The sequence below is a fragment of the Lissotriton vulgaris genome, chromosome 11, assembly GCF_964263255.1.
Source record: "Lissotriton vulgaris chromosome 11, aLisVul1.2, whole genome shotgun sequence".
Classification (NCBI taxonomy): Eukaryota; Metazoa; Chordata; class Amphibia; order Caudata; family Salamandridae; genus Lissotriton; species Lissotriton vulgaris.
In genome coordinates, this window is record NC_141699.1 from 235,294,050 (window position 1) to 235,319,972 (window position 25,923).

A 25,923-nucleotide genomic window follows, 5' to 3' on the forward strand; every position below is an offset into this window, starting at 1 on the left:
CCTGGAGCACAGGAGCGGAACACATGGCGGCCTTTAACTGGTCGAACGCCGCTTGACACTCTGGGGTCCAGTTCACCTTCTTGGGCTGATTTTTTGACGTGAGTTCGGTGAGAGGCCCCACGATGGTACCATAGTCTTTCACGAACCTTCGGTAGTAGCCCGTGAGGCCCAGGAAGGCTCGCACCTCAGTTTGAGTGACAGGGGGTTGCCAGTTCTGGATGGCGGCAATTTTCAGCTGTAGGGGGGCCACTAGGCCGCTTCCCACCTGGTGTCCGAGGTAGGTCACCGACCCTTGTCCAATTTGGCATTTGCTGGCCTTGATCGTGAGGCCAGCTCGCTGAAGGGCTTGCAGCACTGCTTGGAGGTGGTGGAGGTGCTCGGTCCAATGGTGGCTGTACACAGCGATGTCGTCCAGGTAGGCGGCGCTGAACTCTTCGAGCCCCGCCAGGACCTGATTGACGAGCCGTTGGAACGTCGCTGGGGCATTCTTCATGCCGAAGGGCATGACCGTAAAGTGATAGTGGCCATCGGGGGTGGAGAAGGCAGAGCGTTCTTGTGCTCGGGGTGTGAGGCCGATCTGCCAATAACCTGCCGTCAGGTCGAAGATGCTGAGGTAGCGGGCAGCGCCCATTCGGTCGACCAGTTCATCTGCCCGGGGGATGGGGTGTGCGTCCGTTCTGGTGACTTCATTCAGGCCCCGGTAGTCGACACAGAACCGGAGTTCTGGTGTGGTCCCGGGGGCGGCTGCTTTGGGGACCAGTACGACCGGGCTGGCCCATGGACTGTCTGAGGGCTCGATGACCCCGAGCGTGAGCATCTTAGCTACTTCCGCCTGGATGCAGGCCCGTACCCGATCAGGTACGCGGTAGGCCCGGTGGCGGATAGGAGGGCTGTCTCCGGTGTCCACATCGTGCACACACCAGGAAGTGACACCCGGGGTGAGGGAGAACAGACTGGCGAACCGTGATAGGAGGGCTTGGCACTCTTGCCGTTGTTCTCTGGTGAGGGTCTCCGAGAGTCGGACCCCATCCACGGAGCCGTCTTGCTCCTGGGTCCGCAAGAGGTCAGGGAGAGGCTCGGAGTCGTCTTCAACCCCATTGTCTGTGGCCATCAAGAGGCTGAGTTCTGTTCGTGCAAAGTGGGGTTTCAGTCTGTTGGTGTGGAGGACTCGGAGCGGATTCCGGGCGGACTCCATATCGATCAGATAGGTGGCAGGACCCTTGCGCTCGATTACCTTGAAGGGTCCCGTCCATTTGTCTTGGAGAGCGCACGGTTCTGTGGGGGACATTACCCAGACCTGTTGCCCCGGCTCGAATTCAATGGATGAGGCGTTCTGGTCATACCATTTCTTCATGTCCTCTTGACTGGCCTCTAGGTTGGCTTTTGCTAGGTCTCTGAACCGCCGGGACTGGTTGCGGAGGGTGAGGAGGTACCGGAAGACATCTGGAGGACTCTTGGCCGGAGGCATCTCCCAGCCTTCTTTGATCAGGCTGAGTGGCCCCCGTACTGGGTGCCCATAGAGCAGCTCGAAGGGGCTGAAGCCTAGGGACTTCTGTGGGACCTCCCGGTAGGCGAAGAGGAGGCACGGCAGCAGCACGTCCCACTGGCGACGGAGGGGCTCTTCCAATCCCCCGATCATCCCTTTTAGCGTGCGATTGAACCGCTCAACAAGTCCGTTTCCTTGGGGGTGATAGGGGGTCGTGAAGCGGTAGGTGACCCCACACTGTTGCCAGAGGGACTTCATATATTTAGAAATAAAGTTCGTACCTCTGTCACTGACGACTTCCCGGGGGAACCCCACACGGGAGAAGATCCCCATCAGGGCCCGGCCGACCACTGGGGCTGTCACGGTCCGGAGAGGAATAGCCTCAGGGTAGCGGGTGGCGTGGTCCACTAGTACCAGGATGAAGCGATGGCCTTGTCTTGTACGCGGGTCCAGGGGTCCCACAATGTCTATCCCGACCCTCTCAAATGGGGTTGTGACTACTGGAAAGGGTTGCAGGGGAGCCTTTAATTTGCGGCCGCTCTTCCCACTGGCTTGGCACGTGGGGCAAGATCGGCAATGCTGGTGCACATCGTTTCTCATTTTGGGCCAGAAGAAGTGGGTCACTAGGCGGCTGTAGGTTTTATCCTGTCCCAGGTGCCCTGCCAGGGGGGCATCGTGGGCCAGGTTTAGCAGGAAGTCTCTAAAGCGGAGGGGCACCACTAGTACTCGGTTGGCCCCCAGCTCGGCGATTCGTTGCTCGCTGTACAATAGATCATTGTCCCAGTAGACCCAATGAGTTCCGGAGGTATCCCCGGCGCTTTGGGCGAGCGCTTGTTGTCGGAGTCCCTCAAGGGAGGGACAGGTCTTCTGTTCCTGACGAAATTGTTCTTGTGTGGGTCCCCCTTCTTGAGCCCACTGATCAAGATTAGCGAGGTCGGAAGGTTGAGCAAGTTCGAGGGGGGTGCCATGGTCGGGGGTCTCGGCGGGGGCGACCGGAGGCGGTGGCGCCGGCCATTCGGGTTCTTCCGGGTGATGGTTGGCACGGGCGGCCATGGACCGGGTGGTGACGCACGCCCAGTCTGGGACGCCCAACATCCCCAAGTGTTCTTTTCGCTCCACGGCTGCCCACGGGGAGCTTTCCAGGTCATTTCCGAGGAGGCATTCCACGGGGGCGTCGTCTCGGACCGTTACCTTCAACATGCCGGAGACCCCTCCCCACTCAAAGGGGACGCAGGCCATCCGACACAGACTTTCCGAGTTGTCGGCTGATCGCACAGGGCAGAGAACGTTCGGTAGATATTGTTCTGGGGTCACCAGATGACAGCGGACGGCTGTCACACTGGCCCCGGTGTCTCGAAGGGCTTCGGCCCGTTGTCCATTGATGCTCACCCATTGGCTGTACTTCTGGGTGTTAGCGGGTAGGGGGACCCGCGGGACCATGTCTCTTCCCCCTAAGCACGCGAGAGTCATGGCGGCTGGCTCCCACTCTTGATACTCTTGCTCGCCTGTTTCTTGTTCCTCGGAGATCTGTTCTTCCCCTAGTGCCGCGGCGGCCACCTGGCGGGGTCTTGGACTCTGATACTGCGGGCAGCTTGGGTCGTTTGCATAGTGGCCGACTCGTTGGCATCGGTGACATGTAACATTGGCTCTGTATCCCGGTCGCGCCGGGGTGCTGCCCCGGTTGGCCGGGGGGGTGGTGCTGGTAGCGGGGGCGGCCGGAGTATTGTCTCTTCCTCGTCCTTGGCCCCCTCCTCCTCCTCTGGGTCGGTAGTGACCATTGTTGTTCCTGTTCTGCTCGTAGGATCCATTCCGGCCCACTCTGGTGATCTCCCACCGGTCAGCTTCGGCTGCGAGCTGCCGGGGATCGGTTAACTTGCTGTCGAGGAGGTGTTGGCGTAGTTCAATGAAGCAATTGTTGGACAGATGCTCCCATACCATCAGATTGAACAGCTGCTCGTAGGTCGTGACGTTGTTCCCTCTGATCCAGCCTTCGAAGGCTCGGCTAAAGTACGTTACATAGTCCACCCAAGTTGTACCTGGAATGCGTGTGCAGTCTCGGAACCTCTGACGGTACATCTCGGGCGTGAGGCCATAGCGGGTGAGGAGGGCCGCTTTCATATGGTCGTAGGAGGTCATCTGGTGGTCTGGGAGCTGTAACAGAGTATCGCGGCCCTCATTGAGGAATTTGCCCCATAGGCCGGCTCCCCAGTCGGCTCTATCGATCCGGTGCGCAGTCATCGCGATTTCATAGGCCTTAAACCATTGCTGGATGTCGTCTTCTCGAAAATATTCTCGGACCACATCCTTGGGGATGTGCACTTTTTTCTCCGCGGTCCCTGGGGTGGACGGTCTGTCGGGCACCCCTAACTCTTTATTTTGTTTGCGCAGGTTGATCTCGGCTAGGTTCCGTTCGTGCTCGTACGTTAGTCTTTTTTCCTCGAGCTCCCTTTGCCTCTGTTTCTCCTCTCTTTCTTCTCGGAGGCGAAGGTGCTCTAAGTTTATTTTTTGCTCGGCCAATTTGAGTTCTATGTCCATCTTGAGTCGGGCCATTTCGAGTTCGTGTAGTCGGGCTTTTTCTCTTTCTTGGATCTCGTCTTGCGAGAGACTGGTTCTTTGCCCCTCAGGGGCCGTGTTGGTATTTTTCGCGGTGCTTTGCTCAGGGGCTTCGACATCCCCGGTCTCTGCCCAAGATTCTAGGGCATGCTTAAAATCGTCCTTGGTACTTAGTCCGGTGGTAGCGATACCTAGTTCGATGCAGAACTGCTTTAGTTCACGATGGCTGTATTCCTCTAGTTTTTCCATTTGGAACTTCTCAGTTGATCCGCTCTCTTTAGTCGACATTTGTTGTTCGTTGTGGGGTGAGCTACTCTCTGTACGTTATGCGGTGATTCGGATCGCGCCGCTGGCCACCAATGTTAGACGGACCGGGAGGGTCGGCCGAGATTACGGGGAGAGGTCTCCAGGGAGAGCCGTCTCCAACGACTGTACAGGTAAGTAACTTCCCCCCCACAGACGGACACCACACAAGATTGAAGGTTAACGAGACTTTATATGCAATTCTTAGGTTACGTCGTTATGATACAAGGAGGTCTGGACTCAGGGGTCCCCTCGGTTCTGATCTCTGGTTGAGGAGAAAGGGTAGCGGGACAGTCTTAGTTACCAATGAGTTAAATAGCTCTCAATCCTCGAGCTCGGCGTGGTTGCTGATCGGGCCGTGGAGGAGCCAAGCAGGTCCCGAGATGGATGAAGGATGGTCGACGGGCCGTGGAGAAGCCAAGCAGGTCCCGATGAAGATGACGGTTACAACGGTCCGCGGCCTCGCCAGCAGATCCGGACGACGATGAAGAATGAAGGTTACGACGGCTGTGGCAGCGCCAACAGGCAGGACGATGGTGCACAGGACAGAGCTACGGCAGCGCCAGTAGTCCGTCCAGGATGAGTTCCTCTTACGTCTCTCGACTCCAAGATACAACTGACTTCCTGCTCTGGAGCTGCCCCAGTTATAGGGCTGGCGTGCTTTGATGTCCGGACCCTCGCACTTGGAGGTCGGGAGGTCCGGGATGAGGGAGTCCAGACACCCAGCAGGGGGGTGGAGCCAGCGCCCGGGGAGGCGATGGGCGAGCGGCACTGGGCGGGGGGAGAGCCATCGGCACCTCTTTCTCCCATTGACTTGCCAAGTAGCCCGCTCACCTCCTGGGTGGAGGGTGGTGCCGGATTGTCTGAGGCTGGGCTAGGCCCAGGGTTGAGGTCGATCGGGGGCCAGGCGGCCTCGTGGCGAGGTGTCCAAGATGGCGGCCCGGGCTGGGTGCATGGGCCGGCAGTGGATCGGACCCACGAGGTTATCATGTTCGAGGGCAGGGGTCCCTGAGGGGACGCAGGGCGTGCAATGGTGGTGTGTGGTGCTTGCGTGACTGGGCTCGGGCCTGGTCGAGCCGGGGGAGAGCGGCCCGTCATGTGGCCTGTCCAACAGTTCTGGTTGTGGGGATATATAGGACTTGTAGGTTCACCAAGAACCTGACGAACCCAGAGCCAATACCTGAGCAGCATCTTGCAATGTTTTTTACTATGTACCGGGTATATAGCAATTAATTTGGGTAAATATCTACATAGAAAAATTGGTATGAAAGACACCTATGTATTTCTGAAATTGGAACAAAAAAAAGAATTTAGAAACAGCAGATATTTGCACATTTCCAAAATTGTGAGTACCCATACTAGCATAAGAATTATAGGTCATTTTGCAAAATGACTTATTTTTTAGGGCTCGGGCCTAGCGTACTCTGCGCAGCAGTGTCGCAGCCCAGAGTCCTAATATCGGCATTCTGAATTTGGCCCATGCATTCCAGAACGCTCGTGCATGTGGACTTGCAAGGTCCAAATTCATAGGCCTTCTGGTGCGTGCTGTTTTTAAACTGAACACGCAATAGGCCATAGGCGGTAGCGTAGCTCCGCCTATGGCCTATTGATGTCTGTTACCCGCACCAGAAGCCATATGTTTTGAATTATCGCAGCTGTCAAGCCGCGATAATTCAAAACATATGTTAGCAGTGGCGTGCGCACGTGCACCACTTGCCTTTTTTTTTTACTTGTTCCATCCGAGCCATAACTTTAGCTTCGCCCACTGGTGAATCAGGGAAATACAACAATCGCCTTCGAGCACGTCGTGGGCACTGCCAGTGAGAGGGGCACAGCGGCGACTACTGAAGTTACACAAGCAGTTGTTGCGTGAGTACAAGGAACGGACGCCAAGGTTTACGCCCCGGTCACTATCATCTCCCCGGGCGCTGCCCTCCCTCACTGACGTCTTCTAAGCATAGAGTGATGCAGCCTGTGCATTGCACTTCGTGGGGCCCAGCTTAATCTATAAGAAGAATACCAGAAAGGAAACCCGTCCCAAAGTGCTTTGTCATAGCGGGTTCCTGTAAGGTGAAACATTGATATGTCACTTTGTCTCTGCCTGGTTTGCAGGGCCACGAGATAGCGAGGACTACATAAAGCACTATAAAAACACATTGACACATAAACGTTATTTTGCTACTGTCCAACGGTGATTGACTATTCCGATAATGAGGAGTTGCTTTAAGAAAATCATCGGGGTTTTGGAGAACCAGTTACGTATAAGGTTAGTTCTGCTGGAAGGCCGTTTGAAAGGGGCAGAGTCAGTCACTATTTGTACGAGGCCCTCTGAACAGCTCAGAGGACTGGGGACACGTCAGCCAGTTGTTAATGTAGTACTTCAAAACTTCTGACGAGATATGAAAGACACATGCGGCTTTGGTAGAGTCGGTCGCGTGCTAGGCAGTGACTTAAATGCCAGTGAACCCGGGGCAGCAGCATGTGAGACCGTCTCTGGGAAAAGTGGTGGCTTTGGGTAGTCGGGTAGTCAGTCCCATGCCAAGCGAATGCGTCTGGGGAAGATTCAGTCACTTGTCAAACAAGTACCTCTGTAAATAATGTCTGAAGGGTTGGAGCAGAGAACGTCACATGGCAGATACGTTATTCAACAGGGCTTTCAGGGCTGGGGAGAGCCAGTCACACACAGAGCCGCACGTGGCCGACACTTCCAAGCACATCATGTTTTATGAGACAGGGGCACCCCCAGTTCTAATCCTATGCTATTTACAGGCACTAATCAGTGTTGAATTAGCGCCTCAGCGTTATGTGAATCCTTGGAAAATGAGAGGCCTTGTGATCAATGCAAGTGTCTTAGTTTGGAGAACAGGAGGGGTTGAGTGCGTAACTGGAGAATTTAATTATTTAATTAGACACAAGCTTCTAAAGACCAGGATAATGCACATAGATTAGGGGTCAGTGCCCCCGCCGAGAACACGTGTATTGCGAAGAATCTGCGCCCCTACTCCGCGTGCATCCTTAATACCTCTCTAATTACACTATCTACACTATCTACCCGTCCCTCTCTGTTAGAGGAATCACAGATCAGCACCCAGCTGCAAAAGAGTTGCATTGCAACATGCTTGCAGCAGAGGGTGCCGAGGCGACGCCCTTTTGTGGCTTGCGTAATGTTCCATACACGCTCATGCCACTGTATTTGAGTGGTAGCAACTCGACTAACAGACTGCCCCAACTCACACACTATACCAAGGAACCCCTGTGCAACGATAATTATGTGGGAGTTACCCAGTTCTAGTCAGACGGGGGCTCGCGAGCGCTCTGTTCTCCTTGAACTGAAACAGTCAGCCCCCACAGGCCTTCACCCACCGCACCGAATGCCATCGGCGGACTATCGAACACCTCGACTTCCGTAGATCAGAGAACAATAGTGGCCTAATACACATTTGAGAAGCCCACCCAGGGGAGACTGAGCCGAGTCACCCATCCGCAGTGCCCTGTAGGCTGGTCGAGTGCGAGCAATGCCAACCTCCACCTGCTCTCTGTCAGAGATGTCTGAAATCTACAAAGCAAATACGAGAAGCTTGACATCAATGGAAAGCCCGCTACTCATTATTTTTCACATTCTTTGTGGGGAAATGCGTTGATTGCTAAGGCCCATAGTGTCTGATGAAGTCAGCAACCAGGGCAACAAGTATAGGCAAAGCCAATAGGGCTCGCCTAGGTGAGAGCTATTGGCTTTGCCATGCTGGTGACGGAACTACTCCGTCACCAGCCACGAGTGCAGAGTGAGCGTGAGTGCAGAGTGAGTGTGAGTGCAGAGTGAGTGTGAGTGCAGAGTGAGTGCAGAGTGAGAGTGAGTGCAGAGTGAATGTGACTGCAGAGTAAGTGCAGAGTGAGTGCAGAGTGAGTGTGAGTGCAGAGTGAATGCAGAGTGAGTGTATAGTGAGTGTGAGTGCAGAGTGAGTGTGAGTGCAGAGTGAGTGTGAGTGCAGAGTGAGAGTGAGTGCAGAGGGAGTGTGAGTGCAGAGGGAGTGTGAGTGCAGAGTGAGTATGAGTGCAGAGTGAGTGTGAGTGCAGAGTGAGAGTGAGTGCAGAGTGAGTGCAGAGTGAGAGTGAGTGCAGAGTGAGAATGAGTGCAGAGTGCAGAATGAGTGCAGAGTGAGAGTGAGTGCAGAGTGAGTGCAGAGTGAGAGTGAGTGCAGAGTGAGAGTGGGTGCAGAGTGAGAGTGGGTGCAGAGTGAGAGTGAGTGCAGAGTAAGTGCAGAATGAGTGCAGAGTGAGTGCAGAGTGAGTGTGAGTGCAGCATGAGTGTGAGTGCGGAGTGAGTGCAGAGTGAGAGTGCGTGCAGAGTGAGAGTGGGTGCAGAGTGCGTGCAGAGTGAGTGCAGAGTGTGAGAGTGAGTGCAGAGTGAGAGTGAGTGCAGAGTGAGAGTGAGTGCAGCGTGAGTGCAGCGTGAGTGCAGAGTGAGAGTGAGTGCAGAGTGAGAGTGAGTGCAGAGTGAGTGCAGAGTGAAAGTGGGTGCAGAGTGAAAGTGAGTGCAGAGTGAGTGTGAGTGCAGAGTGAGAGTGGGTGCCGAGTGAGAGTGGGTGCAGAGTGAGAGTGGGTGCAGAGTGAGTGCAGAGTGAAAGTGGGTGCAGAGTGAGAGTGGGTGCAGAGTGAGAGTGGGTGCAGAGTGAGTGCAGAGTGCAGAGTGAGTGCAGAGTGAGAGTGAGTGCAGAGGGAGTGCAGAGTGAGAGTGGGTGCAGAGTAAGAGGGGGTGCAGAGTGAGAGTGAGTACAGAGTGAGTGCAGAGTGAGTGCAGAGTGAAAGTGAGTGCAGAGTGAGTACAGAGTGAGTGTGACTGCAGAGTGAGTGCAGAGTGCAGAGTGAGTTCAGAGTGAGAGTGAGTGCAGAGTGAGTTCAGAGTGAGTGTGACTGCAGTGTGAGTGCAGAGTGAATGCAGAGTGAGAGTGAGTGCAGAGTGAGAGTGAGTGCAGAGTGAGAGTGAGTGCAGAGTTATTGCAGAGTGAGTGCAGAGTGAGAGTGGGTGCAGAGTGAGATTGGGTGTAGAGTGAGTGCAGAGTGAGTGCGAGTGCAGCGTGATTGTGATTGCAGAGTGAGTGCAGAGTGAGAGTGAGTGCAGAGGGAGAGTGGGTGCAGAGTGAGAGTGGGTGCAGAGTGGGTGCAAAGTGGGTGCAGAGTGAGTGCAGAGTGTGAGAGTGAGTGCAGAGTGAGAGTGAGTGCAAAGTGAGAGTGGGTGCAAAGTGGGTGCAGAGTAGGTGCAGAGTGAGTACAGAGTGTGAGAGTGAGTGCAGAGTGAGAGTGAGTGCAGAATGAGACTGAGTGCAGAGTGTGAGTGAGTGCAGAGGGAGTGTGAGTGCAGAGGGAGTGTGAGTGCAGCGTGAGTGTGAGTGCAGAGTGAGAGTGGGTGCAGAGTGAGAGTGGGTGAAGAGTGAGTGCAGAGTGAGAGTGGGTGCAGAGTGAGAGTGGGTGCAGAGTGAGAGTGGGTGCAGAGTGAGAGTGGGTGCAGAGTGAGAGTGGGTGCAGAGTGAGTGCAGAGTGAGTGCAGAGTGAGTGCAGAGTGGGAGTGAGTGTTGAGTGAGTGCAGAGTGAGTGTGACTGCAGTGTGAGTGCAGACTAAGTGCAGAGTGAGTGCAGAGTGCAGAGTGAGTGCAGAGTGAGAGTGGGTGCAGAGTGAGTGTGACTGCAGTGGGAGTGCAGAGTGAGAGTGAGTGCAGAGTGAATGCAGAGTGAGAGTGAGTGCAGAGTGAGAGTTAGTGCAGAGTGAGAGTGAGTGCAGAGTGAGAGTGAGTGCAGAGTGAGAGTGGGTGAAGAGTGAGAGTAGGTGCAGAGTGAGAGTGGGTGCAGAGTGAGTGCAGAGTGGGAGTGGGTGCATAGTGAGAGTGGGTGCAGAGTGAGAGTTGGTGCAGAGTGAGAGTGAGTGCAGAGTGCACTGTGAGTGCAGAGTGAGAGTGAGTGCAGAGTGAGTGCAGAGTGAGAGTGGGTGCAGAGTGAGAGTGGGTGCAGAGTGAGAGTGAGTGCAGAGTGAGTGCAGAGTGAGTGCAGAGTGAGTGCAGAGTGAGAGTGAGTGCAGAGTGAGTGCAGAGTGAGTACAGAGTGAGTGTGACTGCAGTGTGAGTGCAGAGTGAGTGCAGAGTGATTGCAGGGTGCAGAGTGAGTGCAGAGTGAGAGTGAGTGCAGAGTGAGTGCAGAGTGAGTGTGACTACAGTGTGAGTGCAGAGTGAGAGTGAGTGCAGAGTGAATGCAGAATGCAAGTGAGTGCAGAGTGAGAGTGAGTGCATGGTGCAGAGTGAGTGCAGAGTGAGAGTGAGTGCAGAGTGAGAGTGAGTGCAGAGTGAGAGTGAGTTCAGAGTGAGAGTGAGTGCAGAGTGAGTGCAGAGTGAGAGTGGGTGCCGAGTGAGAGTGGGTGCAGAGTGAGAGTGGGTGCAGAGTGGGAGTGAGTGTTGAGTGAGTGCAGAGTGAGTGTGACTGCAGTGTGAGTGCAGAGTGAGAGCAGAGTGAGTGCAGAGTGCAGAGTGAGTGCAGAGTGAGAGTGGGTGCAGAGTGAGTGTGACTGCAGTGTGAGTGCAGAGTGAGAGTGAGTGCAGAGTGAGAGTGGGTGCAGAGTGAGTGTGACTGCAGTGTGAGTGCAGAGTGAGAGTGAGTGCAGAGTGAATGCAGAGTGAGAGTGAGTGCAGAGTGAGAGTGAGTGCAGAGTGAGAGTGAGTGCAGAGTGAGATTGAGTGCAGATTGAGAGTGGGTGCAGAGTGAGAGTAGGTGCAGAGTGAGAGTGGGTGCAGAGTGAGTGCAGAGTGAGAGTGGGTGCAGAGTGAGAGTGGGTGCAAAATAAGAGTGAGTGCAGAGTGAGTGCAGAGTGCACTGTGAGTGCATAGTGAGAGTGAGTGCAGAGTGAGTGCAGAGTGAGAGTGGGTGCAGAGTGAGAGTGGGTGCAGAGTGAGAGTGAGTGCAGAGTGAGTGCACAGTGAGTGCAGAGTGATTGCAGAGTGAGAGTGAGTGCAGAGTGAGTGCAGAGTGAGTACAGAGTGAGTGTGACTGCAGTGTGAGTGCAGAGTGAGTGCAGGGTGCTGAGTGAGTGCAGAGTGAGAGTGAGTGCAGAGTGAGTGCAGAGTGAGTGTGACTACCGTGTGAGTGCAGAGTGAGAGTGAGTGCAGAGTGAATGCAGAATGCAAGTGAGTGCAGAGTGAGAGTCAGTGCATGGTGCAGAGTGAGTACAGAGTGTGAGAGTGAGTGCAGAGTGAGAGTGAGTGCAGAGTGAGAGTGAGTGCAGAGTAAGTGCAGAGTGAGTGTGACTACCGTGTGAGTGCAGAGTGAGAGTGAGTGCAGAGTGAATGCAGAATGCAAGTGAGTGCAGAGTGAGAGTGAGTGCATGGTGCAGAGTGAGTACAGAGTGTGAGAGTGAGTGCAGAGTGAGAGTGAGTGCAGAATGAGACTGAGTGCAGAGTGAGAGTGAGAGTGAGTGCAGAGTGAAAGTGAGTGCAGAGTAAGTGCAGAGTGAGTGTGAGTGCAGAGATATTGTGAGTCCAGAGTGAGTGTGAGTGCAGAGTGAGTGTGAGTGCAGAGTGAGTGTGAGTGCAGAGTGAGTGCAGAGTGAGTGTGAGTGCAGAGTGAGAGTGAGTGCAGAGGGAGTGTGAGTGCAGAGGGAGTGTGAGTGCAGCGTGAGTGTGAGCGCAGAGTGAGAGTGGGTGCAGAGTGAGAGTGAGTGCAGAGTAAGAGTGGGTGAAGAGTGAGTGCATAGTGAGAGTGGGTGCAGAGTGAGAGTGGGTGCAGAGTGAGAGTGGGTGCAGAGTGAGAGTGAGTGCAGAGTGAGTGCAGAGTGAGTGCAGAGTGAGTGCGACTGTTGAGTGAGTGCAGAGTGAGTGTGGCTGCAGTGTGAGTGCAGAGCAAGTGCAGAGTGAGTGCAGAGTGCAGAGTGAGTGCAGAGTGAGAGTGGGCGCAGAGTGAGTGTAACTGCAGTGGGAGTGCAGAGTGAGAGTGAGTGCAGAGTGAGAGTGAGTGCAGAGTGAGAGTGAGTGCAGAGTGAGAGTGAGTGCAGAGTGAGAGTGGGTGCAGAGTGAGAGTAGGTGCAGAGTGAGAGTGGGTGCAGAGTGAGTGCAGAGAGGGAGTGGGTGCAGAGTGAGAGTGGGTGCAGAGTGAGAGTGAGTGCAGAGTGAGTGCACAGTGAGTGCAGAGTGAGTGCAGAGTGAGAGTGAGTGCAGAGTGAGTGCAGAGTGAGTACAGAGTGAGTGTGACTGCAGTGTGAGTGCAGAGTGAGTGCAGAGTGAGTGCAGGGTGCAGAGTGAGTGCAGAGTGAGAGTGAGTGCAGAGTGAGTGTAGAGTGAGTGTGACTACAGTGTGAGTGCAGAGTGAGAGTGAGTGCAGAGTGAATGCAGAATGCAAGTGAGTGCAGAGTGAGAGTGATTGCATGGTGCAGAGTGAGTACAGAGTGAGAGTGAGTGCAGAGTGAGAGTGAGTGCAGAGTGAGAGTGAGTTCAGAGTGAGAGTGAGTGCAGAGTGGGAGTGAGTGTTGAGTTAGTGCAGAGTGAGTGTGACTGCAGTGTGAGTGCAGAGTGAGTGCAGAGTGCAGAGTGAGTGCAGAGTGAGAGTGGGTGCAGAGTGAGTGTGACTGCAGTGTGAGTGCAGAGTGAGAGTGAGTGCAGAGTGAGAGTGGGTGCAGAGTGAGTGTGACTGCAGTGTGAGTACAGAGTGGGAGTGAGTGCAGAGTGAATGCAGAGTGAGAGTGAGTGCAGAGTGAGAGTGAGTGCAGAGTGAGAGTGAGTGCAGAGTGAGAGTGAGTGCAGATTGAGAGTGGGTGCAGAGTGAGAGTAGGTGCAGAGTGAGAGTGGGTGCAGAGTGAGTGCAGAGTGAGAGTGGGTGCAGAGGGAGAGTGGGTGCAAAGTAAGAGTGAGTGCAGAGTGAGTGCAGAGTGCACTGTGAGTGCATAGTGAGAGTGAGTGCAGAGTGAGTGCAGAGTGAGAGTGGGTGCAGAGTGAGAGTGGGTGCAGAGTGAGAGTGAGTGCAGAGTGAGTGCACAGTGAGTGCAGAGTGATTGCAGAGTGAGAGTGAGTGCAGAGTGAGTGCAGAATGAGTACAGAGTGAGTGTGACTGCAGTGTGAGTGCAGAGTGAGTGCAGGGTGCTGAGTGAGTGCAGAGTGAGAGTGATTGCAGAGTGAGTGCAGAGTGAGTGTGACTACCGTGTGAGTGCAGAGTGAGAGTGAGTGCAGAGTGAATGCAGAATGCAAGTGAGTGCAGAGTGAGAGTGAGTGCATGGTGCAGAGTGAGTGCAGAGTGAGAGTGAGTGCAGAGTGAGAGTGAGTTCAGAGTGAGAGTGAGTGCAGAGTGAGTGCAGAGTGAGTGCAGAGTGAGAGTGGGTGCCGAGTGAGAGTGGGTGCAGAGTGAGAGTGGGTGCAGAGTGAGTGCAGAGTGAGAGTGGGTGCAGAGTGAGAGTGGGTGCACAGTGAGAGTGGGTGCAGAGTGAGAGTGAGTGCAGAGTGAGTGCAGAATGCAGAGTGAGTGCAGAGTGAGAGTGAGTGCAGAGGGAGTGCAGAGTGAGAGTGGGTACAGAGTGAGACGGGGTGCAGAGTGAGTACAGAGTGAGTGCAGAGTGAGTGCAGAGTGCAAAATGAGTGCAGAGAGAGAGTGAGTGCAGAGTGAATGCAGAGTGAGAGTGAGTGCAGAGTGAGAGTGAGTGCAGAGTGAGAGTGAGTGCAGAGTTATTGCAGAGTTAGTGCAGAGTGGGAGTGGGTGCAGAGTGAGAGTGGATGCAGAGTGAGTGCAGAGTGAGTGCGAGTGCAGCGTGATTGTGATTGCAGAGTGAGTGCAGAGTGAGTGCAGAGTGAGAGTGGGTGCAGAGTGAGAGTGGGTGCAGAGTGGGTGCAAAGTGGGTGCAGAGTGAGTGCAGAGTGTGAGAGTGAGTGCAGAGTGAGAGTGAGTGCAGAGTGAGAGTGGGTGCAGAATGGGTGCAGAGTGGGTGCAGTGTGAGTGCAGAGTGTGAGAGTGAGTGCAGAGTGAGAGTGAGTGCAGAATGAGACTGAGTGCAGAGTGAGAGTGAGTGCAGAGTGAGTGCAGAGATATTGTGAGTCCAGAGTGAGTGTGAGTGCAGAGTGAGTGTGAGTGCAGAGTGAGTGTGAGTGCAGAGTGAGTGCAGAGTGAGTGTGAGTTCAGAGTGAGTGTGAGTGCAGAGTGAGAGTGAGTGCAGAGGGAGTGGGAGTGCAGAGGGAGTGTGAGTGCAGCATGAGTGTGAGTGCAGAGTGAGAGTGGGTGCAGAGTGAGAGTGAGTGCAGAGTAAGAGTGGGTGAAGAGTGAGTGCAGAGTGAGAGTGGGTGCGGAGTGAGAGTGGGTGCAGAGTGAGAGTGAGTGCAGAGTGATTTCAGAGTGAGTGCAGAGTGAGTGCAGAGTGAGTGCAGAGTGGGAGTTAGTGTAGAGTGAGTGCAGAGTGAGTGTGACTGCAGTGTGAGTGCAGAGTGAGTGCAGAGTGCAGAGTGAGTGCAGAGTGAGAGTGGGTGCAGAGTGAGTGTGACTGCAGTGTGAGTGCAGAGTGAGAGTGAGTGCAGAGTGAATGCAGAGTGAGAGTGAGTGCAGAGTGAGTGCAGAGTGAGTGTGACTACAGTGTGAGTGCAGAGTGAGAGTGAGTGCAGAGTGAATGCAGAATGCAAGTGAGTGCAGAGTGAGAGTGATTGCATGGTGCATAGTGAGTGCAGAGTGAGAGTGAGTGCAGAGTGAGAGTGAGTGCAGAGTGAGAGTGAGTTCAGAGTGAGAGTGAGTGCAGAGTGGGAGTGAGTGTTGAGTTAGTGCAGAGTGAGTGTGACTGCAGTGTGAGTGCAGAGTGAGTGCAGAGTGAGTGCAGAGTGAGAGTGGGTGCAGAGTGAGTGTGACTGCAGTGTGAGTGCAGAGTGAGAGTGAGTGCAGAGTGAGAGTGGGTGCAGAGTGAGTGTGACTGCAGTGTGAGTACAGAGTGAGAGTGAGTGCAGAGTGAATGCAGAGTGAGAGTGAGTGCAGAGTGAGAGTGAGTGCAGAGTGAGAGTGAGTGCAGAGTGAGAGTGAGTGCAGATTGAGAGTGGGTGCAGAGTGAGAATAGGTGCAGAGTGAGAGTGGGTGCAGAGTGAGTGCAGAGTGAGAGTGGGTGCAGAGTGAGAGTGGGTGCAAAGTAAGAGTGAGTGCAGAGTGAGTGCAGAGTGCACTGTGAGTGCATAGTGAGAGTGAGTGCAGAGTGAGTGCAGAGTGAGAGTGGGTGCAGAGTGAGAGTGGGTGCAGAGTGAGAGTGAGTGCAGAGTGAGTGCAGAGTGATTGCAGGGTGAGAGTGAGTGCAGAGTGAGTGCAGAATGAGTACAGAGTGAGTGTGACTGCAGTGTGAGTGCAGAGTGAGTGCAGGGTGCTGAGTGAGTGCAGAGTGAGAGTGAGTGCAGAGTGAGTGCAGAGTGAGTGTGACTACCGTGTGAGTGCAGAGTGAGAGTGAGTGCAGAGTGAATGCAGAATGCAAGTGAGTGCAGAGTGAGAGTGAGTGCATGGTGCAGAGTGAGTGCAGAGTGAGGGTGAGTGCAGAGTGAGAGTGAGTGCAGAGTGAGAGTGAGTTCAGAGTGAGAGTGAGTGCAGAGTGAGTGCAGAGTGAGTGCAGAGTGAGAGTGGGTGCAGAGTGAGAGTGGGTGCAGAGTGAGAGCAGAGTGAGTGCAGAGTGAGAGTGGGTGCAGAGTGAGTGTGACTGCAGTGTGAGTGCAGAGTGAGAGTGAGTGCAGAGTGAGAATGGGTGCAGAGTGAGTGTGACTGCAGTGTGAGTGCAGAGTGAGAGTGAGTGCAGAGTGAATGCAGAGTGAGAGTGAGTGCAGAGTGAGAGTGAGTGCAGAGTGAGAGTGAGTGCAGAGTGAGAATGAGTGCAGATTGAGAGTGGGTGCAGAGTGAGAGTAGGTGCAGAGTGAGAGTGGGTGCAGAGTGAGTGCAGAGTGAGAGTGGGTGCAGAGTGAGAGTGGGTGCAAAGTAAGAGTGAGTGCAGAGTGAGTGCAGAGTGCACTGTGAGTGCATAGTGAGAGTGAGTGCAGAGTGAGTGCAGAGTGAGAGTGGGTGCAGAATGAGAGTGGGTGCAGAGTGAGAGTGAGTGCAGAGTGAGTGCACAGTGAGTGCAGAGTGATTGCAGAGTGAGAGTGAGTGCAGAGTGAGTGCAGAGTGAGTACAGAGTGAGTGTGACTGCAGTGTGAGTGCAGAGTGAGTGCAGGGTGCTGAGTGAGTGCAGAGTGAGAGTGAGTGCAGAGTGAGTGCAGAGTGAGTGTGACTACCATGTGAGTGCTGAGTGAGAGTGAGTGCAGAGTGAATGCAGAATGCAAGTGAGTGCAGAGTGAGAGTGAGTGCATGGTGCAGAGTGAGTACAGAGTGTGAGAGTGAGTGCAGAGTGAGAGTGAGTGCAGAGTGAGAGTGAGTGCAGAGTGAGTGCAGAGTGAGTGTGACTACTGTGTGAGTGCAGAGTGAGAGTGAGTGCAGAGTGAATGCAGAATGCAAGTGAGTGCAGAGTGAGAGTGAGTGCATGGTGCAGAGTGAGTACAGAGTGTGAGAGTGAGTGCAGAGTGAGAGTGAGTGCAGAATGAGACTGAGTGCAGAGTGAGAGTGAGAGTGAGTGCAGAGTGAAAGTGAGTGGAGAGTAAGTGCAGAGTGAGTGTGAGTGCAGAGATATTGTGAGTCCAGAGTGAGTGTGAGTGCAGAGTGAGTGTGAGTGCAGAGTGAGTCTGAGTGCAGAGTGAATGCAGAGTGAGTGTGAGTGCAGAGTGAGAGTGAGTGCAGAGGGAGTGTGAGTGCAGAGGGAGTGTGAGTGCAGCATGAGTGTGAGCGCAGAGTGAGAGTGGGTGCGGAGTGAGAGTGAGTGCAGAGTAAGAGTGGGTGAAGAGTGAGTGCATAGTGAGAGTGGGTGCAGAGTGAGAGTGGGTGCAGAGTGAGAGTGGGTGCAGAGTGAGAGTGAGTGCAGAGTGAGTGCAGAGTGAGTGCAGAGTGAGTGCGAGTGTTGAGTGAGTGCAGAGTGAGTGTGGCTGCAGTGTGAGTGCAGAGCAAGTGCAAAGTGAGTGCAGAGTGCAGAGTGAGTGCAGAGTGAGAGTGGGCGCAGAGTGAGTGTGACTGCAGTGGGAGTGCAGAGTGAGAGTGAGTGCAGAGTGAGAGTGAGTGCAGAGTGAGAGTGAGTGCAGAGTGAGAGTGAGTGCAGAGTGAGAGTGGGTGCAGAGTGAGAGTAGGTGCAGAGTGAGAGTGGGTGCAGAGTGAGTGCAGAGAGGGAGTGGGTGCAGAGTGAGAGTGGGTGCAGAGTGAGAGTGGGTGCAGAGTGAGAGTGAGTGCAGAGTGAGTGCACAGTGAGTGCAGAGTGAGTGCAGAGTGAGAGTGAGTGCAGAGTGAGTGCAGAGTGAGTACAGAGTGAGTGTGACTGCAGTGTGAGTGCAGAGTGAGTGCAGAGTGAGTGCAGGGTGCAGAGTGAGTGCAGAGTGAGAGTGAGTGCAGAGTGAGTGTAGAGTGAGTGTGACTGCAGTGTGAGTGCAGAGTGAGAGTGAGTGCAGAGTGAATGCAGAATGCAAGTGAGTGCAGAGTGAGAGTGATTGCATGGTGCAGAGTGAGTGCAGAGTGAGAGTGAGTGCAGAGTGAGAGTGAGTGCAGAGTGAGAGTGAGTTCAGAGTGAGAGTGAGTGCAGAGTGGGAGTGAGTGTTGAGTTAGTGCAGAGTGAGTGTGACTGCAGTGTGAGTGCAGAGTGAGTGCAGAGTGAGTGCAGAGTGCAGAGTGAGTGCAGAGTGAGAGTGGGTGCAGAGTGAGTGTGACTGCAGTGTGAGTGCAGAGTGAGAGTGAGTGCAGAGTGAGAGTGGGTGCAGAGTGAGTGTGACTGCAGTGTGAGTACAGAGTGGGAGTGAGTGCAGAGTGAATGCAGAGTGAGAGTGAGTGCAGAGTGAGAGTGAGTGCAGAGTGAGAGTGAGTGCAGAGTGAGAGTGAGTGCAGATTGAGAGTGGGTGCAGAGTGAGAGTAGGTGCAGAGTGAGAGTGGGTGCAGAGTGAGTGCAGAGTGAGAGTGGGTGCAGAGTGAGAGTGGGTGCAAAGTAAGAGTGAGTGCAGAGTGAGTGCAGAGTGCACTGTGAGTGCATAGTGAGAGTGAGTGCAGAGTGAGTGCAGAGTGAGAGTGGGTGCAGAGTGAGAGTGGGTGCAGAGTGAGAGTGAGTGCAGAGTGAGTGCACAGTGAGTGCACAGTGATTGCAGAGTGAGAGTGAGTGCAGAGTGAGTGCAGAATGAGTACAGAGTGAGTGTGACTGCAGTGTGAGTGCAGAGTGAGTGCAGGGTGCTGAGTGAGTGCAGAGTGAGAGTGAGTGCAGAGTGAGTGCAGAGTGAGTGTGACTACCGTGTGAGTGCAGAGTGAGAGTGAGTGCAGAGTGAATGCAGAATGCAAGTGAGTGCAGAGTGAGAGTGAGTGCATGGTGCAGAGTGAGTGCAGAGTGAGAGTGAGTGCAGAGTGAGAGTGAGTGCAGAGTGAGAGTGAGTTCAGAGTGAGAGTGAGTGCAGAGTGAGTGCAGAGTGAGTGCAGAGTGAGAGTGGGTGCCGAGTGAGAGTGGGTGCAGAGTGAGAGTGGGTGCAGAGTGAGTGCAGAGTGAGAGTGGGTGCAGAGTGAGAGTGGGTGCACAGTGAGAGTGGGTGCAGAGTGAGAGTGAGTGCAGAGTGAGTGCAGAATGCAGAGTGAGTGCAGAGTGAGAGTGAGTGCTGAGGGAGTGCAGAGTGAGAGTGGGTACAGAGTGAGACGGGGTGCAGAGTGAGTACAGAGTGAGTGCAGAGTGAGTGCAGAGTGCAAAATGAGTGCAGAGAGAGAGTGAGTGCAGAGTGAATGCAGAGTGAGAGTGAGTGCAGAGTGAGAGTTAGTGCAGAGTGAGAGTGAGTGCAGAGTTAGTGCAGAGTTAGTGCAGAGTGGGAGTGGGTGCAGAGTGAGAGTGGATGCAGAGTGAGTGCAGAGTGAGTGCGAGTGCAGCGTGATTGTGATTGCAGAGTGAGTGCAGAGTGAGAGTGAGTGCAGAGTGAGAGTGGGTGCAGAGTGAGAGTGGGTGCAGAGTGGGTGCAAAGTGGGTGCAGAGTGAGTGCAGAGTGTGAGAGTGAGTGCAGAGTGAGAGTGAGTGCAGAGTGAGAGTGGGTGCAGAATGGGTGCAGAGTGGGTGCAGTGTGAGTGCAGAGTGTGAGAGTGAGTGCAGAGTCAGAGTGAGTGCAGAATGAGACTGAGTGCAGAGTGAGAGTGAGTGCAGAGTGAGTGCAGAGATATTGTGAGTCCAGAGTGAGTGTGAGTGCAGAGTGAGTGTGAGTGCAGAGTGAGTGTGAGTGCAGAGTGAGTGCAGAGTGAGTGTGAGTTCAGAGTGAGTGTGAGTGCAGAGTGAGAGTGAGTGCAGAGGGAGTGGGAGTGCAGAGGGAGTGTGAGTGCAGCATGAGTGTGAGTGCAGAGTGAGAGTGGGTGCAGAGTGAGAGTGAGTGCAGAGTAAGAGTGGGTGAAGAGTGAGTGCAGAGTGAGAGTGGGTGCGGAGTGAGAGTGGGTGCAGAGTGGGAGTGAGTGCAGAGTGATTTCAGAGTGAGTGCAGAGTGAGTGCAGAGTGAGAGCAGAGTGGGAGTTAGTGTAGAGTGAGTGCAGAGTGAGTGTGACTGCAGTGTGAGTGCAGAGTGAGTGCAGAGTGCAGAGTGAGTGCAGAGTGAGAGTGGGTGCAGAGTGAGTGTGACTGCAGTGTGAGTGCAGAGTGAGAGTGAGTGCAGAGTAAATGCAGAGTGAGAGTGAGTGCAGAGTGAGTGCAGAGTGAGTGTGACTACAGTGTGAGTGCAGAGTGAGAGTGAGTGCAGAGTGAATGCAGAATGCAAGTGAGTGCAGAGTGAGAGTGATTGCATGGTGCAGAGTGACTGCAGAGTGAGAGTGAGTGCAGAGTGAGAGTGAGTGCAGAGTGAGAGTGAGTTCAGAGTGAGAGTGAGTGCAGAGTGGGAGTGAGTGTTGAGTTAGTGCAGAGTGAGTGTGACTGCAGTGTGAGTGCAGAGTGAGTGCAGAGTGAGTGCAGAGTGCAGAGTGAGTGCAGAGTGAGAGTGGGTGCAGAGTGAGTGTGACTGCAGTGTGAGTGCAGAGTGAGAGTGAGTGCAGAGTGAGAGTGGGTGCAGAGTGAGTGTGACTGCAGTGTGAGTACAGAGTGAGAGTGAGTGCAGAGTGAATGCAGAGTGAGAGTGAGTGCAGAGTGAGAGTGAGTGCAGAGTGAGAGTGAGTGCAGAGTGAGAGTGAGTGCAGATTGAGAGTGGGTGCAGAGTGAGAGTAGGTGCAGAGTGAGAGTGGGTGCAAAGTGAGTGCAGAGTGAGAGTGGGTGCAGAGTGAGAGTGGGTGCAAAGTAAGAGTGAGTGCAGAGTGAGTGCAGAGTGCACTGTGAGTGCATAGTGAGAGTGAGTGCAGAGTGAGTGCAGAGTGAGAGTGGGTGCAGAGTGAGAGTGGGTGCAGAGTGAGAGTGAGTGCAGAGTGAGTGCAGAGTGAGTGCAGAGTGATTGCAGGGTGAGAGTGAGTGCAGAGTGAGTGCAGAATGAGTACAGAGTGAGTGTGACTGCAGTGTGAGTGCAGAGTGAGTGCAGGGTGCTGAGTGAGTGCAGAGTGAGAGTGAGTGCAGAGTGAGTGTGACTACCGTGTGAGTGCAGAGTGAGAGTGAGTGCAGAGTGAATGCAGAATGCAAGTGAGTGCAGAGTGAGAGTGAGTGCATGGTGCAGAGTGAGTGCAGAGTGAGAGTGAGTGCAGAGTGAGAGTGAGTGCAGAGTGAGAGTGAGTTCAGAGTGAGAGTGAGTGCAGAGTGAGTGCAGAGTGAGTGCAGAGTGAGAGTGGGTGCCGAGTGAGAGTGGGTGCAGAGTGAGAGCAGAGTGAGTGCAGAGTGAGTGCAGAGTGAGTGCACAGTGAGTGCACAGTGAGTGCAGAGTGAGAGTGAGTGCAGAGTGAGTGCAGAGTGAGTACAGAGTGAGTGTGACTGCAGTGTGAGTGCAGAGTGAGTGCAGAGTGAGTGCAGGGTGCAGAGTGAGTGCAGAGTGAGAGTGAGTGCAGAGTGAGTGCAGAGTGAGTGTGACTACAGTGTGAGTGCAGAGTGAGAGTGAGTGCAGAGTGAATGCAGAATGCAAGTGAGTGCAGAGTGAGAGTGATTGCATGGTGCAGAGTGGGAGTGAGTGCAGAGTGAGAGTGAGTGCAGAGTTAGAGTGAGTTCAGAGTGAGAGTGAGTGCAGAGTGGGAGTGAGTGTTGAGTTAGTGCAGAGTGAGTGTGACTGCAGTGTGAGTGCAGAGTGAGTGCAGAGTGAGTGCAGAGTGCAGAGTGAGTGCAGAGTGAGAGTGGGTGCAGAGTGAGTGTGACTGCAGTGTGAGTGCAGAGTGAGAGTGAGTGCAGAGTGAGAGTGGGTGCAGAGTGAGTGTGACTGCAGTGTGAGTACAGAGTGGGAGTGAGTGCAGAGTGAATGCAGAGTGAGAGTGAGTGCAGAGTGAGAGTGAGTGCAGAGTGAGAGTGAGTGCAGAGTGAGAGTGAGTGCAGATTGAGAGTGGGTGCAGAGTGAGAGTAGGTGCAGAGTGAGAGTGGGTGCAGAGTGAGTGCAGAGTGAGAGTGGGTGCAGAGTGAGAGTGGGTGCAAAGTAAGAGTGAGTGCAGAGTGAGTGCAGAGTGCACTGTGAGTGCATAGTGAGAGTGAGTGCAGAGTGAGTGCAGAGTGAGAGTGGGTGCAGAGTGAGAGTGGGTGCAGAGTGAGAGTGAGTGCAGAGTGAGTGCACAGTGAGTGCAGAGTGATTGCAGAGTGAGAGTGAGTGCAGAGTGAGTGCAGAATGAGTACAGAGTGAGTGTGACTGCAGTGTGAGTGCAGAGTGAGTGCAGGGTGCTGAGTGAGTGCAGAGTGAGAGTGAGTGCAGAGTGAGTGCAGAGTGAGTGTGACTACCGTGTGAGTGCAGAGTGAGAGTGAGTGCAGAGTGAATGCAGAATGCAAGTGAGTGCAGAGTGAGAGTGAGTGCATGGTGCAGAGTGAGTGCAGAGTGAGAGTGAGTGCAGAGTGAGAGTGAGTGCAGAGTGAGAGTGAGTTCAGAGTGAGAGTGAGTGCAGGGTGAGTGCAGAGTGAGTGCAGAGTGAGAGTGGGTGCCGAGTGAGAGTGGGTGCAGAGTGAGAGTGGGTGCAGAGTGAGTGCAGAGTGAGAGTGGGTGCAGAGTGAGAGTGGGTCCACAGTGAGAGTGGGTGCAGAGTGAGAGTGAGTGCAGAGTGAGTGCAGAATGCAGAGTGAGTGCAGAGTGAGAGTGAGTGCAGAGGGAGTGCAGAGTGAGAGTGGGTACAGAGTGAGACGGGGTGCAGAGTGAGTACAGAGTGAGTGCAGAGTGAGTGCAGAGTGCAAAATGAGTGCAGAGAGAGTGAGTGCAGAGTGAATGCAGAGTGAGAGTGAGTGCAGAGTGAGAGTGAGTGCAGAGTGAGAGTGAGTGCAGAGTTATTGCCGAGTTAGTGCAGAGTGGGAGTGGGTGCAGAGTGAGAGTGGATCCAGAGTGAGTGCAGAGTGAGTGCGAGTGCAGCGTGATTGTGATTGCAGAGTGAGTGCAGAGTGAGAGTGAGTGCAGAGTGAGAGTGGGTGCAGAGTGAGAGTGGGTGCAGAGTGGGTGCAAAGTGGGTGCAGAGTGAGTGCAGAGTGTGAGAGTGAGTGCAGAGTGAGAGTGAGTGCAGAGTGAGAGTGGGTGCAGAATGGGTGCAGAGCGGGTGCAGTGTGAGTGCAGAGTGTGAGAGTGAGTGCAGAGTGAGAGTGAGTGCAGAATGAGACTGAGTGCAGATTGAGAGTGAGAGCAGAGTGAGTGCAGAAATATTGTGAGTCCAGAGTGAGTGTGAGTGCAGAGTGAGTGTGAGTGCAGAGTGAGTGCAGAGTGAGTGTGAGTTCAGAGTGAGTGTGAGTGCAGAGTGAGAGTGAGTGCAGAGGGAGTGGGAGTGCAGAGGGAGTGTGCGTGCAGCATGAGTGTGAGTGCAGAGTGAGAGTGGGTGCAGAGTGAGAGTGAGTGCAGAGTAAGAGTGGGTGAAGAGTGAGTGCAGAGTGAGAGTGGGTGCGGAGTGAGAGTGGGTGCAGAGTGAGAGTGAGTGCAGAGTGATTTCAGAGTGAGTGCAGAGTGAGTGCAGAGTGAGTGCAGAGTGGGAGTTAGTGTAGAGTGAGTGCAGAGTGAGTGTGACTGCAGTGTGAGTGCAGAGTGCAGAGTGAGTGCAGAGTGAGAGTGGGTGCAGAGTGAGTGTGACTGCAGTGTGAGTGCAGAGTGAGAGTGAGTGCAGAGTGAATGCAGAGTGAGAGTGAGTGCAGAGTGAGTGCAGAGTGAGTGTGACTACAGTGTGAGTGCAGAGTGAGAGTGAGTGCAGAGTGAATGCAGAATGCAAGTGAGTGCAGAGTGAGAGTGATTGCATGGTGCAGAGTGAGTGCAGAGTGAGAGTGAGTGCAGAGTGAGAGTGAGTGCAGAGTGAGAGTGAGTTCAGAGTGAGAGTGAGTGCAGAGTGCGAGTGAGTGTTGAGTTAGTGCAGAGTGAGTGTGACTGCAGTGTGAGTGCAGAGTGAGTGCAGAGTGAGTGCAGAGTGCAGAGTGAGTGCAGAGTGAGAGTGGGTGCAGAGTGAGTGTGACTGCAGTGTGAGTGCAGAGTGAGAGTGAGTGCAGAGTGAGAGTGGGTGCAGAGTGAGTGTGACTGCAGTGTGAGTACAGAGTGAGAGTGAGTGCAGAGTGAATGCAGAGTGAGAGTGAGTGCAGAGTGAGAGTGAGTGCAGAGTGAGAGTGAGTGCAGAGTGAGAGTGAGTGCAGATTGAGAGTGGGTGCAGAGTGAGAGTAGGTGCAGAGTGAGAGTGGGTGCAGAGTGAGTGCAGAGTGAGAGTGGGTGCAGAGTGAGAGTGGGTGCAAAGTAAGAGTGAGTGCAGAGTGAGTGCAGAGTGCACTGTGAATGCATAGTGAGAGTGAGTGCAGAGTGAGTGCAGAGTGAGAGTGGGTGCAGAGTGAGAGTGGGTGCAGAGTGAGAGTGAGTGCAGAGTGAGTGCAGAGTGAGTGCAGAGTGATTGCAGAGTGAGAGTGAGTGCAGAGTGAGTGCAGAATGAGTACAGAGTGAGTGTGACTGCAGTGTGAGTGCAGAGTGAGTGCAGGGTGCTGAGTGAGTGCAGAGTGAGAGTGAGTGCAGAGTGAGTGCAGAGTGAGTGTGACTACCGTGTGAGTGCAGAGTGAGAGTGAGTGCAGAGTGAATGCAGAATGCAAGTGAGTGCAGAGTGAGAGTGAGTGCATGGTGCAGAGTGAGTGCAGAGTGAGAGTGAGTGCAGAGTGAGAGTGAGTGCAGAGTGAGAGTGAGTTCAGAGTGAGAGTGAGTGCAGAGTGAGTGCAGAGTGAGTGCAGAGTGAGAGTGGGTGCCGAGTGAGAGTGGGTGCAGAGTGAGAGCAGAGTGAGTGCAGAGTGCAGAGTGAGTGCAGAGTGAGAGTGGGTGCAGAGTGAGTGTGACTGCAGTGTGAGTGCAGAGTGAGAGTGAGTGCAGAGTGAGAGTGGGTGCAGAGTGAGTGTGACTGCAGTGTGAGTGCAGAGTGAGAGTGAGTGCAGAGTGAATGCAGAGTGAGAGTGAGTGCAGAGTGAGAGTGAGTGCAGAGTGAGAGTGAGTGCAGAGTGAGAGTGAGTGCAGATTGAGAGTGGGTGCAGAGTGAGAGTAGGTGCAGAGTGAGAGTGGGTGCAGAGTGAGTGCAGAGTGAGAGTGGGTGCAGAGTGAGAGTGGGTGCAAAGTAAGAGTGAGTGCAGAGTGAGTGCAGAGTGCACTGTGAGTGCATAGTGAGAGTGAGTGCAGAGTGAGTGCAGAGTGAGAGTGGGTGCAGAGTGAGAGTGGGTGCAGAGTGAGAGTGAGTGCAGAGTGAGTGCACAGTGAGTGCAGAGTGATTGCAGAGTGAGAGTGAGTGCAGAGTGAGTGCAGAGTGAGTACAGAGTGAGTGTGACTGCAGTGTGAGTGCAGAGGGAGTGCAGGGTGCTGAGTGAGTGCAGAGTGAGAGTGAGTGCAGAGTGAGTGCAGAGTGAGTGTGACTACCGTGTGAGTGCAGAGTGAGAGTGAGTGCAGAGTGAATGCAGAATGCAAGTGAGTGCAGAGTGAGAGTGAGTGCATGGTGCAGAGTGAGTACAGAGTGTGAGAGTGAGTGCAGAGTGAGAGTGAGTGCAGAGTGAGAGTGAGTGCAGAGTGAGTGCAGAGTGAGTGTGACTACCGTGTGAGTGCAGAGTGAGAGTGAGTGCAGAGTGAATGCAGAATGCAAGTGAGTGCAGAGTGAGAGTGAGTGCATGGTGCAGAGTGAGTACAGAGTGTGAGAGTGAGTGCAGAGTGAGAGTGAGTGCAGAATGAGACTGAGTGCAGAGTGAGAGTGAGAGTGAGTGCAGAGTGAAAGTGAGTGCAGAGTAAGTGCAGAGTGAATGTGAGTGCAGAGATATTGTGAGTCCAGAGTGAGTGTGAGTGCAGAGTGAGTGTGAGTGCAGAGTGAGTGCAGAGTGAGTGTGAGTGCAGAGTGAGAGTGAGTGCAGAGGGAGTGTGAGTGCAGAGGGAGTGTGAGTGCAGCGTGAGTGTGAGCGCAGAGTGAGAGTGGGTGCAGAGTGAGAGTGAGTGCAGAGTAAGAGTGGGTGAAGAGTGAGTGCATAGTGA